Raw genomic sequence first — 14,940 nt, forward strand, 5'->3', positions numbered from 1 at the left:
GGGAGGGGGGGACTGATATGTCACTTGTTAATATCGTTATTAGACTAAAGGGGGAGATTCGTTCACTGTCACAACAAGTTAGTAGTGGCTTGGTTGTAACTAGCTACCACTGTTGTCAATTGTCTGAAGTATAGATGGGACCAAGTTGCATCGAACCCTTCGGAAGCAATTCTTATAAAATCCCAGCACGTATGACAAGTTACAAGGATCGTTTTGTCTGTTTCAACTATGTTGCCTGAATCCCATCACCAAGATCCCTGGACACAAGAATCAATATTGTTATGTGACTAGTTAGGACCACAAAAAGGTGTTAAAGTTAGCACAGATCCTCATTTGACCGTCAGACTCAACCACATTGAAATGAATTAAAATCTCAACTTGAGCTAAGAAAATTCTTCTTTGCCATCATACCCTACTTTCCTATGCCTAATGCATTTATTATCTGACATCAGAATTTTGCGATTTCATTATGAAAGTGACATTAAGATAGGATTACAGAAGAAATAATATTTCAAGGTTGCTTCACGAGCAGTGATTTACATAAGTTTTCCAATTTCAGCTTTAGCATTTCATATAATTTTATAGTGCAAACATTTTCCATCAAATTGAGAAGTTTCAATTTCTTGATTGAAGAGGTATCCTTTAGATCTTATTCATACCTCCATATTTAGCCAACACATAATCTTCCTTAATTTTGTAAGAATTTAATTTAACCACTTTATGTGTAATACTGAAATACCTTTAAACTTCGATTCATATTTTGTTGCTCTCAGATATATAAAATGGCTATGTGAATGTAGCTTAATTTAATTAATAATTTATGCATACATATTTTTATCTAACTCAAAATGCTTCAGGTTAACATTATTTCATACAGCCCTATAAAATGTTGCTCATATTTGTTATATAACCCTCATATTTTCAGTACATTCAACAGTCATATTACACAAGTCTTTTGTGCAAAAATTACATTTTAGTTATTGTCAGAACATATTTCCCATTATATAAATGTTTCATATTAATGATAAAATTTAGTTCATTGGGAAAAGTAATGTAGGAAATATACTTTGAAAATGCTTAGAGCTCAAAATTTAAAAAAGAAACATGTAAATATGAAATATTGAAATTGTACTTTAGAATTAAAAGTAGGGACCCCTTGGAGGTGCAGTGGGTTAAAGCACAGCACTGCAGAGCTGGCTGCAGCCACTTCAGCACCAGCTCAGTACCCAACCAGGGAGGCGACCCACATGGCCAGCGGAACTCTCCTGTCTCCAGGCTTCTCCCCGCTGCAGTGTACTTTGTCATTCTGCCTGTTCTCCCCACTTTGTTTCTGGTGAATCTTCTCACTACCTTTGGCCTATATACCAGTTCTGCATGCACAAATAAGTGAATCTTAAAAAAATAAAATAAGGCCCTCCCTGGTGGCGCAGCGAGTTAAAGCCCAGCACTGAGAATCTAAAGCCACTTCCACATGAGTTCGATCCCCGCCTGCCCCGGAGGTGACCCACATGGCGCGGCAGACCTCTCCTGACCCGCCCGCTGCTCCCCTCAGCAGTGTACTTCATTGATCTGCCTGTTCTGTTCCCCACTCTGTCTCTGGTGAAGCCTCTCACCGCCCCTGAGCCTCTGGCCTGTACCCCAGTTCTGTATGCACAAATAAATATAAATCTTAAAAAAAACAAATAAATAAAAAATAAAAATAATAAATAAATAAATAAATAAAATAAAATTCAAAGTATCCACCAATATCATTTATAATATACAAACCATCACTCCAATTCTTAATGTTATAGTCAGTGAATCAATGTCATAAATGGAATGAAATGGCAAGTGAATATGGCGAAAGCCTCCCTATGTGCCATATATTCAAGAACAGTTGGTCACCAATAAAATTATTTTAAAAATGCATAGCTAATGTTTGTCCACACTAAACAAAAGTGATATTGTTTCTCTGTTTCATTTAAATATAAAAGTTAAATACATTTTCAGACCTAATGACGGTTTGAGAGTCTTGTTCTTGTCTTAGCACAAACACTCGACAAATGATTTCAGTTAAATAAGAAGAAAACAAGAACTCGTTGAATGCCATGAGCAAGATGACAGTGTAAGAATTTCTAGCACACCCCCTCCCATGATCAGTTTAAACAACTGTCCTACATGAAAATACCTTTAAGACTTAAGATTCTGACATATGTGCAAAGCAGAAACATTATAAAAGAGACATTATGATAGAGATTCATGCTATACCAGTATTGCTTTCCAATGCCTTAATAAACTCGTTTAAGAAAACACTTTTCAATTTCAAAATTCACTACACTTTACTAATGTGTATGTGATTATTTTTCTTTCAAGTAGAATGTAAGCTTTGTAAGAACAAAGATCTTTCTTTGTTCATCAGTGTCTTCTAATTATCTGTGAATACCTCAACTACTGGCTACTTACAATGTAATTTTGAAGCAGTTTGTTGGATGAATGAAGGAATGGATATGGGAATGTAAGGAAAATAAATGATCAGAATAATGCCCATTGGGCCAATTAATTTTGAAGTGGCAGGGACAGTTATTCATTCAAAATTAATATTAAGTATTTTGGAAATGTTTTTTTTTTTTATTTTGAATATCATGACTATGTTGATATAAAGAACAGAAAAAATAGAAGTAAGCAGTACTAATGAAGGTATTGTCAGTTACCTAGCTTCTTTGGGTATCTATCAGCATTGCTGATTCTGTCTTTCCTGAGCATAAGTGGTCAGAGGATGGCACTACCTTTGGGTAGTTAAATGAAGTTGCCAAAAGCTGGTACAACCTACTCAAACATAAATAACCAAACACCAGTGGCTAATGAGCATATTGAACCTTCGGTGCTCATGTGTGTAGATTATTTCATCATCATAAAGGCTGATTTAATGATTTGAAACTAATTCATACACTTGAACCTGAAAATAGTTTTAATCATCATCTAGCTTTGGATATGCAATACCCATGAGAATTCAACAAATTATAGCCATGCAAAATGAACACCTAAAAATTGAGTAGGTAAGGACGTGTGATGGATTCCTGAGTTAGTTCAATTGTGGACCTTGTCATGACTCTGTAGTGAGATATATGTGGTTAGACATAAGATGCCAACTAAAATTATTTTTGAAATGTGAAACAAAAGAAAATATTAATTGGCTAAGGAAATCCACTCTATTATTCTGACAATTATGTGTCATTCTATTCTTTATTTTTTTTTCTTTTTTCACTTCAAAAAATGCATCATGAATACATTTACATGTGATAAATGAAAGAATAATGAGAATTGCAATAATGTACCCAGTAAAACTGTGCTCATACCAAAAATGAAAAATAACCTCCTTAATCCCACATTGAGAAAGATGGCAGGTAGATATTTTGGTTGTTGTTTAGAGTCCTAGAGATTTGATCTGTGTGACATTTTGGAATATCTACTGACTACTCCACTTACAAGATAATTGAGAACGAGGAAATGAGAGTTTCTTGAGTTTTAAAGTGAAAATACAGGTATGGACTTCTTAACGTACTGTTTCATTTTATCTCTTGTGTCAACTAATCAGAGAAACGGCTAGCCTTTCATTTGCATCATCTCAGAAACTGTTTAATATTTCAAAGTCAATTTGATAGACTGATAATAGGCTGTGGCATGTTTGGCCTACTGGGTTACTGACTCCTAACAAGACACCAGTGAAGTGGTCTTTTCTTAGATCCTGACATCAGTCTCCGCACTTGACATGTACATCTCGCTTGGGGGATGGCACTCTTCACCATCTGTCATGATGGCACAAAGCCCAATCCTTGGTCAGTTGAAGTATTTCTCTCGAGTTAAAAGATGGCTTCTTTCCTGTCTTTAGATTTATAAAGTGATTTCAGTGCTCGTGAATGTGACGGTCAGCCACTTTCAAAATTAAAATATACTGAAAGTCAGCACAGGGGAATTTGTATCCACTAGTTCATGCCTTCTGTTTTATTTTATTTTGTTTGTTCTAAAGTAACTTTTTCTTTTCATTATGATCACATCAGGCCCCCTCATCAGGCATCGACATGGAAGTGCACCCCCCACCGGGTCACTCAAGTCCTCTACCATAATCCCTCACGCATCCTGCCCTTTGCATGCTCTGGTTCCATATCGTCAGTTTGCAAGGGTTATCATTTAAGGTTGTCTTTCAAAATATCTTAAAATGGCCATTGGAGGTGATCTCAGCAAAAGATACTCTACGGTCTCCTCTTGATTGGGATCACTCAAAAAAGTGGCAGGGATGACCATGCAGGAATTGGGCCCTGGGAATGGATGATGACTCAGCAACTCCCGGCTGATCCTTGGCAGTCTCTTGGCACACCTCTGCAAGTAATAAGATCTAAGACGTGCAGGCTGAGTTGTTCTTATGAAACTCACAAAAACTGCTTTTTCTGAAAATAGGGAGAATAAAAATCAATCTACCTACCCCCCTTCATTGTTAAAGAGGCAATTACAGCAAAAACAGTGCATCATTAGATCATTGAATATTTGAAAGTAGGCTATGATTTCCATTTGCCATGTGATTTTTCTATGTCTTGTCTGATCATTATTTGTGTAATCAGTGTACTATTTCTATAAAGTGTACATTTTTAACACAGCATGTGTTATTTCAGTATATTTGAGTACCACTATTTGCTACACTACAATAAGCTATCACTTTATTCTATAGTTGGGTCTTGTTACTTCCGTAGTGTTCTTCTGTTTCTATGCGGTGTTCCCGGCCTGAGGAGCTTGTGATCCCATCTCCTTGGCCAGAGGGACCAAGAAAGACCAGGAGAAAAGGCAGACCCGTGCTGAAATGGATGACCTTGTTCTCTGTTTCACCAGAAAATGGTAGGGGATCATCATTAATTTTAGCTCATATAATTTTACTTCTACTTTAAGTCCCTTTTTGACACCTCTTCAGATTATATGAATTATTATATCAGCAAGTATGAGGTACTGAAGCATACAATTACATGCAGGGAAAAATCAAGCAGTTGAACCATTAAAATTAATGCAAATAGCCTGTTTCTATTTAAGAAAGAAAAAAGAGGTAATCTTGAGGAAGAAAAAATATATATATATATACATATATATGACAAAATTCTCTACATGCTACACTTGAAATTATGTAGTTTTCATAAAAATTATATTATTGCAGTATGAATTTTCATTTAGTTTAATTCATTACAAATTAGCTATGAAAATACCAGTTGAAATGCTTAAATTTATTTTTACTTGCATTTCTGGGAATACAGGGTTTATTTTCAACCTGTTTCCCAGATCACAAGAAGGAAATTTTGAAATCCAGTTATTTACATGTGTGATTCTATGCTTGAAATAATGCAATTCATATCACCCAGAGAGAGACTCAGGGAACATTCCTTGAAGTGTTGCTCATCTCCTCCTGAATGTCTGCTGCAGTGAAAAAGGGCCTTTCTACATATCACTTAAATCATCACTGTCAGAACTTCAGGCTCTGTTCTCAGGAATGGGAGGGAACGTTCTGTGTTTATCACATATGATATTAAATCATTGTGTGTATCACTGCTATGAATCTTCACAGAGAACACAGCGAGTATCTTGGAGGTTTTTATCTAATCGAAGAGTCTTTGAGTCTCTTTCTCAAGCCCTCTGCTTCGGTATCTCCTTATTCATGCTGTACATCAGGAGAACGCACCAACTGTGGATTTCTGATAGAAGGTGACTCAGTCAGGTAGAACCTGCTCTTCAGTGGCACTAAATACCTGTGCCATGGCTACGTGTCCCTCTGCAGTGTCACCACATCTCCAACTCTCGGTCTCCTCATAGTGAAAAAAGAGAATAGTCTGTCTTGAAATATGTAAAGTAAGCCAGTTTATGAATTTCATGGCACTATTAATAGTTTAGGGAATTATAATGGCAAAGTTCCAATAAGGTTGACCAAAAAAAAAAAAATAGAATATTCCCCAAGCACATGTTTGATCTTTATCAATATCTGAAAATAAAAACTAGAGTCAGGAAACCTTTCTTCAAATATCTATTTTTCACATTGTGATCATGTTGATTGTGGTTTAGAGAACCATTATTTGTTAAATAAATCAGTTAGTATGATGGAGAGTTTCAAAGTGTATGGATGGCATCAAGAGTGTCTCTGACACCCAAGGAGAATGGCTGAGCATATTGAGTGTGGGACAAACGGCTTCTTCCTAGCATGAACAATAGCCGGTGTTACTGCTTACTGCTTGCTTCCCTTTGCAGCGTAATTATCTGGAGCAGATATGATCACAAGCTGGTTAATATCACAAGTCTGCCCCTGCTGCTAATATGATCTTATCACTTACTGACTGATCACTTCCCAGGGAGAAGGATCACCTTGTACCCTTTTGAAAATGCACACACGCACTCACACACGCAGGCACAGCTGATCCTAAATCAAGGATCCTAAACTGAGAAGCAAATACTTTATGCTACAGTAGGAAAGTGAGCTTTTACTTTTTCTTTGTTAAATATTTTGCTCAGGGAACTGGTGTTTACCTCATGGATTGTTGCCAAAGGCAGAGGTTCAGTCCATGAGCTGAAATATATCATCATGTTTTGGCATAATTGCATTTCTAATGGGCTCTCAGAGAAAGGAATGCATAAGTGCCAATTACAGCGTGGTACAAATAAAACATTGTTGCGTGCTCTGAAACAATCTGCATAATGGTAATATGGGCATATTATATTCCATTATTTCTATTTCTTCTGTTTGAATCTCCCTGCCAACAAACAAATTATTGTACAAAGAATCAAAAAAAAATTAAATACATGCAAAGAAAAATACATTGTCAATAATGTATATAAAATAATAAAATAGATAAATATCTCATAAAGAAATGCATAGTTCTCCATAGTAGATATAAATACCATATAGAAGTTGGCATATACGATTATAGATTTCATCTATAAACAGTTACAGATTTTGACATGAATCTCCAGTGGCCTACCACCTCTTTGATTACAGTATCTGAATATCCTAGTTACTATAGACAAAACAGAAGATAACTAAGAGTCATGAGTCCAACCTAGTTGATACGTGAGACACCAGAAAATGATACCAACCAAACATACTGAAAGCAATTATCACAAGTGACAATTTAAAAAGAAACGGTAAGCTAACACAGCTTATCAAAAAGAAATGCAGAATGTTCCTAATGCTTGTAAGAAAACCTCACTGTTGTGGACATAAATGTAATGTGAACAGGTGGCAAAATGTATTGCTCGTTTTCTTTAAGGCAAAAACCATAGAGGAGCCCATTCCCTTGAAAGTGGTGAGATGAATCAAAGTGGTTGTCATGCTAATGTCATTAAAATACAGAAAACATCTCTTGATCCAAGGCAAGCCCTTACTATTTGGCAGTTTATCTCATTTTAATCTCTCTACCTTTCCTCCAGATTCTGCTTTCCTTCAAATATTTAATATTCAGGAATTAATTTTATATTTAAAGGTACCATAACAGAAAAAGATAAATGAAAAATAAGACAATGTCGCATTTGTAGATTAAGTAGCATAGAAGAATAATAAAATTGGCTCATAATAACAGAGCAGCTTTGAGGTCGTTGGAAGTGGGGCTAGGGGTGGGGGGATGAAGGGCGCGCCCAGCCCTGACCTAGGCCATGCCATTTGCTCAGCCTGACCCCGCTTCAAGGACCACTGGGCTCCGGCCGCCTTGACACAGCCGCAGCACCGGCACTGTCTCTGACCGCGCCCTTCCTTGCTCAAGGACCCCACTCTCCTGCGAAGTTCTGGAGCTTTTGAGGAATGTGACTTTACCGTCAGCTGTTTTCTTTTTTCACTTTTAGCGCTTTATTTCTTTAATGTACACACGTTCTATAAGAAACAGAGACCTGTAATTATTAGTTTTAAAAAGTTAACTGATTTAAAGTGGAACGTGAGACTTAACGCATTGCTTAATCTCTCAGAGTCTTCCCGATTGCGATGCCACTCACGAGAGCTGATAACTCAGCTTCTCCTAGAACTAAATTAATCCTCTAATCTGACTCTTAAGATGCTTCAGTAATTTGGGAAGGTAATTATACTGATTTTCTGGAGTTAGACAAAATATAGAAAATATGTTTCCAGGCTATATCCGGTATAGTTGACACTAAATGTCTAATTGATGGCCCTTAGTATGATGTTATGAGATGATATATACATATATATATATATATATATACATATATACATACATACATGTATATTACAGGTAGGAAAGAGAAAGATGCACAAGTCGGAAAGCCAAAGCCAGCGTAAATGTTCCAACACAGGAGGGTGAGCTCTCTTCCCGCCAGCCTTTGCTTAGGCCTTTAAAAAACTGCACATGACAGTTTCATTGTGCCTGCACCCACAGGGACTAGGATGCCATGTATTTGAGGAACGCGTCCTGCTCACCCACAAGCTGCAGTACTTGAGGCACTGGCCATGAATGTGCTCCATGCAGATGCTGGTCTGGCATAGCTGCTTGGACCCACCCTGCGACACTTGAGCACATTCATTTTAGTTTTAGTTTCCTCCCTTAACTGCCAAATGGTCAGAAACGTGCCTCAGCTTGGACTCTAGGACTCACAGCTTTTAGCAAGAGTTGGGATTTCATCTTTTTTTTTTTTTTAAGATTAATTTATTGATGCATACAGAATTGGGGTGGGGGAGGGACCAGGGCAGGCCAGAGGTGCAGAGGCGGTGAGCGGCTTCCCCAGAGGCAGAGTGGGGAGCAGAACAGGGCGACAGACAAAGTACACAGCTGAAGGGAGCAGCGGGCGGGCCAGGAGAGGTCTGCCGCGCTATGTGGTCACCTCTGGGGCAGGGATCGAACTTTCGCTGAAGCATCTACCACCAGCTTGCAGTGCTGCGTCCCAACCAGTTGTGCCACTGGAGGGCCCGGATTTCCTCTTTAGAAGGTGTACCTCCTGCATCCTAGGTGTGAGTCTTTTTTGTTTACACATGGTTTTCTTATAAAATTCTTAGATGTAAATTTTTTTAAGGGGGAAGAATATTTGTGATTACATTTTAAAATTTTGTTTTATTTTTATCTGTATAGCCCAGGATACCAAAAATAAAATGGGCTTAAATAAAGTGGAGATAATTCTTGTGGGCACAGAAATTTTTTTCTTCATCTTTTATTATCACCTTGGTTTGAACTCTTGCACAGATACTCATTTGCTGACTTCTGTGTTTTAATTATCAGCACCTGTTAACCAGAAAAGAGCTGAGTCACAAAGTGCTAGAATACACTTACTCCACCCACAGAGGAGCAGTGGAGACTTAGCGAAACATGGTTGAGTAGGTTTTCATCGTAAAGTGGGGAAGGCAGGGAGGGGTGCAGAACTTTTTAAAATCACCACACTTAAAATGTTTGATATGGGTGTGGGAGCTGTGATTCACTGATGATTTTCTTTGAGTGTATCTTTCATATAATTCAGAAATTTAAATGCTGGGATAGCAATAGCTGTAGAAAATGGTGCAGTGCGCGTTCAACATCCCAGCGGGATTTACTCCCTAAAGCTTCTAAAATTTACTAGATGTCTGAGGATGGCACTAAACTCACAGTTAACAAAGATGAAAGGGCTAGAGGCAACGGTGGCCTAAAAATAGCATCTGCTTCTCTTTCCTCAAATGTTTTACCCATTTTTTTCAAAATGGACAAATGTGAATATAATTCGATTTATGTAGCAGGGCAAAGAAAGATGAAACCACTAACTCAGTTTTATGACAACAATTTTGAAAAATAATTAGAGGTAATGGATTATGTCCTAAGAAAATGTTAGTTCAGGGAATATAAAAATCCAATAAAAATATGACAAAAATATAGTTTTGAAAATATTTAAATCCCAATCGCTAAAGTAGTCACCAGGTCTACATGAGTTTGAGGTGATTTATAACAGACATCCCATAACAGATACTTTGGATACTATGTAAATGTTATGCCTGAGAATGAGAAAAACAGAAGAGCTTTGTAATTAATTTTGTGAAGTTAGTCTAATTCTGTTTCAAAGTGATGGCAGAGGTGATAGAAAAGTAAAGCCATAAAACAAGCTAATGTAGATGTACAAAGGGAATTTTAAATAAACTATTGAAGTTAGTATTATGTACTGTGAGGATAAAGAATATGTGACGTGATGCTGTCAATCAAAATAAAGAGCACTAGAGGAAATTAACTACCACCCCCCCCAAAATCCTTCAGGGTGCTGACAGTAAAAGAAACAGTGCAGTCTAAATAGAAAATCTGTAAAATACTTCTACTGGACTTAATGGTGATGTTTAGAATTATTTCCATTAAAAGTCATAGCAAACAAAGATGTCTGAGCGCGTGCATTACACCTGACAGCACATTGGGTCCCCACAGCCAACAATGTAGAAAGCAGGTGTGAGCGCAACGGCACCCAGAAAGCAAGAACTGGTATCAGTCAGCACGACGCCATCACCCCCAGCTTCTGGAGCAAGGCGTCACCTGGTTGCGCGCCATCACGGTGGACTCTGAGATGTTGAATCTTGGGGAACTTGGGGTGCTTCAGCCGCCCCAGTTCTCTCCTGCAGTCTCCAGGGTTGTGTGTGGCTTCACGTGTCTCCGGGTGTCAGAGTATCTGAGCAAAGTGACCATCATGTGTTCATTCGCATACTGTGATGAGGGAAGCAAGGAGGCCCCTAAACCCTTGCCCGCTGCTCCCTCAGAGTGTGGCGAGGTGGCTCCCATGTGGGGTCAGCAAGGTCATGCCTCCCTCCCTGCGTAGAGTTAGGCCTGAAAAACAATGAGAATCTGAGCCAGGAAGCAGCCTGCCCATTTTACATCTTTCTTCACCTTGTACATTTTTTCATCTCACTTGTGATCCCCAGGGGCTTCCGCCACCGCTTCCCCCATGCGCCATCACCACAGTCCCGTGTGCTCTTCCCACCCCAGTTTTGATTCTGTTCCCCTCTCCGCCCCTGTAGAATGTCGCTAGTTTATAGTTGTTAGTTGATTTTTGTTTGTACTTTACTACAATTATTTTTTTTCTTCATGCCTTACACTCCTGCAATGAGTAAAACTATCTGTTTTTTTTTTCTTTTTCTTTTTCTTTCTTGCTTATCTCACTATGCATGATCCCTTCCAGCTCCATCCATATTGCCACAAATGGCATGAGTGTGTCTTTTTGATTGCCGAGTAAGATTCCATTGTGTATATGTACCACATCTTCTTGATGTAGTCATCTATTTCTGGGTGTTTGGGTTGATTCCACATCTTCCCTATTATAAATACAGCAGCAGTAACCATAGGGGTGCAGGTGTCCTTTTGAATTAACGTTTTTGTGTCCTTTGGGTAGGTACCTAGGCATGAATTTGCTGGATCATATGGAGTTTGAGAAACATCCAAACAGCTTTCCATAGTGGTTGGACCAGTAACACTCTCTTGACCCAGTGTCCGTCTTTACTTATGCTCTTGTTCCTCTATTATTCTTTGTATGCAAACTAGACTGAACTCTCCAACAGTTGAGTTCTATACTTCTGGGCCCAAGCAGAGCATTTCCTTAGCACTGAATCAATTTCTGTACTTCTGACCATATTAAAGCAAAGTTACTGTCAGACAACAGCTCCTATATAAGTAAAGAACCTCGGATTCCATTGACTCAGTATGGGCAAGGTTATTAGAGTTAGCTGCGTGGGACAGCCTGCTGAAATGCGCTCAGCTCAAATGTACTTGGAGAATATTTGCAATAGTAATTGATTATTTTTATTTCATACAAGTTCTGTTTTCTAGTTTACTCAGTTCTTTGATGCAGCCTTACTCCATTTGAAGTTACAAGTATTTATCTTATAAATAGCTGTGTATGTAATTTTGCTTTAAATTAGTTTTTAATTTGTAGCTGTTTCTCACTGTTTTTTTTGAGAGCAGAGAGGAGATTTTTGGTCTTTCTGTCAATCAGTTCTCTTATGAATTCAGAAAGTAAAGGAGCTGCTGATTAGTACAACTCCAGATTAATTTTGAACAGTCAAATCTCCAAACTAGAAAAAGAATCACAATACAAAAAAAGTTACAGCATATTATAGTACAGAAAGCTAATTTCCTATTGCTGTTACAGATTCACTCACTAAAAATGTCAGAACAATCTTATTTCATAAGTTTAACACAATAGTGGAGAGCTGTTGTAATAGAGCAAGTATTTATGATGATTAGGTTTTGCTGAATAATGTGGGTCTTCAAAGATGATAGTTGTGGATATTGATTTTCCAAATGGACTGAGTCATTGATTGAATGCAATTTGAAGAGGAACCAAATTAGTCTCTTGAATTTACCTGAGGCTGCTACAGGTGGAATACATTATCTGAGGAATCCCATAGCTAGCTTAATAGGTCAAGGACTCCCCCTGTCTGTTGGTTCATTTGTGAATCATTTCTTAGTTAATAAAGTTTACCTGTAAAACCATAGGTGACTCCAAGGAATTGCTCAATAATTGATTTTTTTTCCTTTGCTAAGATAAACAAATCCTAGAATTGAATTAAGAATGAGGAAGTAGGATGTTGATTACATTTTGCAAATACAAGCTATTTTGGGGAGATGAGATAGAAATATTCCTGCAGAGACGTTTGCCATAATAATGAAACAAATAACTCTCCTCAGGGAGGAAAGAAAGGAAAACACCTTCAGATGAAGAACGATGTATTATATTTTTAATTCTTGTTAAGAAACGAAGCTCTCATCCACTGGGACGAGTACAAATGCAGTCAAGTTAAAGAACTATCCTGTTTCTAAGATTATAAATACAATCATGTGTCATGTTGACCTTCCTGAAGAATATAAACATTCAGTGCACACATTTAATTTGAATATGTTGTCTTAGGGTTGCCAAGTTGATGATGGTCTTTACAATAGGGAAGGAAACGCTAACATCAGTGGAAATATAATTCACTTAAATATTTTATCATGAGTAGTTTTAAAATACTGAAAAGACCAGGAAATAAGATAATGCCCCGTGTGAATATTTTGCTTTATTACATCCAAAGAAAAAGACAAAGATTAATTGAAATGCTTCTCTCTAGCGAGTCTTTCTGCTGTATTCCACGTCTGCCTCCATTTACCAGGGACAGCAGAATCTCAGCTTTGACAGATGTCATCCGTATGCATGTTTTGATAATATCAGTTCATTACCATAAAATTGTATATATTACATATTCATTATGAATATTTTGGATATTATATTGAATCCATTCTAACATAGCATATGCATTTATATCTATGAAAATATAGCCCCTGGTCTCTTAAAATAACAAATGCCATTTTGTTTTAGCTTACTGTACTAAATAATAAATAGGTTATTTTCTCCATGTTGAATGTAATTTATTATAGTTATTTCCATATTTTTATTGATGCAAGTGAAACAATCATTTCATTAAATTTTATCGGTGTATCTTTTCTCTTTTCTCTCTAGTAGTTGTTATGTTTTATTTTATCTACAGTTCATATGGTGATGTTTCAGTTAACAAAAGACTCATACTCATTTATCCTTCATAGCACAACAGACAAATACACATCCAATTTTTAATCTAGGGACACACACGCTTCTCTCAGCTTCTAATAATTCTCAAATATGGATCATCAAACATCACCTTTTTGTTGAGTCCTTCACTTTTTTTTTTTTTGATTTGTTATTTGTTTGATCAAGTCATGTTATCATCTTTATTATACATTTTCAGTGCAGTTTTTTAACCTATCTTCCATTTCAAAAATTCTTTCTTTTACTATATCCAATACAGAATTTGTATTCACAGCCAAGTTTCATTTTTGTTCCACCATATATTAAATCAATTTGCATCATTTTTAATTGGGCATGTTTTCTTTAGTTCAGTTATGTCATGTCCTTACATTTTAGTCTGATTCATAATTGCATATTCATTTTTATTCTATATATCTTCAATTCTATCATAATTATTTTTACTTTTATTTTGGTGGTTAACCTGCAGATATTGGAGATTTTGATACACTGTAGTGATATTAACGCTTAGCTATACTCCTGAAAACTAGAAACTCGGGTTGCAAAACCTTTTTATTGTCACACATTCACTTCTATATTTATTGCACCTCCTTAAGGAATCACGACTGATCTTTTATACACACTACACCAGCCTTTCTCATGTGCTGAGTCCTGTCTTTATCACCCACTTTCCTCCGGGGTGATTCCATTTGGTTTCAAATAACATTTTTTTTAAGTGCTGTTATGTTATAACAAATTCTTTACTTTAAAAAAAAAATCAGTTTTTTTTCTGAAATATAATTCTACATTGACAGCTTTAAAACAAAACAAAACAAAACAAAATAAAACAAAACAAAACCAAAAAACACATGGCTTTAATTGTCACTTGGCTTCCATTGCTTCGCGGATCTGGAAACATGCCTCTTCTGGTCTCCTCACCATGTTCTCTTCATCATTGTGTTTGCATCAGTTTAGTTGTAATAAGCTGAGTTCTGCTTCCCTGCGTGCTGTTTCCTGTTTGGAATTCAGGGAGCTTCTGCAGTCACTGATTGATGACTCACACCACTTTGTCAATTAACCGCTCACAACTGGGTGCTCTTAGCTTATCTCCGGCTCCCCTCTGGAGTCCTTCTGCACTCAATAAGCCCCACCTCCCGGGAGATGGCCCCTCCTGCGGGGAATGGCACCTCCTGCAGGGGATGGCACCTCCTGCGTGGTTGGCACCTCCTGCAGGGGATGGCACCTCCTGCGTGGTTGGCACCTCCTGCAGGGGATGGCACCTCCTGCGGGGGATGGCACCTCCTGCAGGGGATGGCCCCACCTCCCGGGAGATGGCCCCTCCTGCTGGGGGTGGCCCCCCCTGCCAGGAGATGGCCCTTCCTGTGGGAGATGGCCCCACCTGCGGGGGATGGCCCCTCCTGCCGGGAGATGGCCCTTCCTGTGGGAGATGGCCCCACCTGC

The sequence above is a fragment of the Condylura cristata genome, unplaced genomic scaffold, assembly GCF_000260355.1.
Source record: "Condylura cristata isolate star-nosed mole 26May11 unplaced genomic scaffold, ConCri1.0 scaffold00018, whole genome shotgun sequence".
NCBI classification, from domain to species: domain Eukaryota; kingdom Metazoa; phylum Chordata; class Mammalia; order Eulipotyphla; family Talpidae; genus Condylura; species Condylura cristata.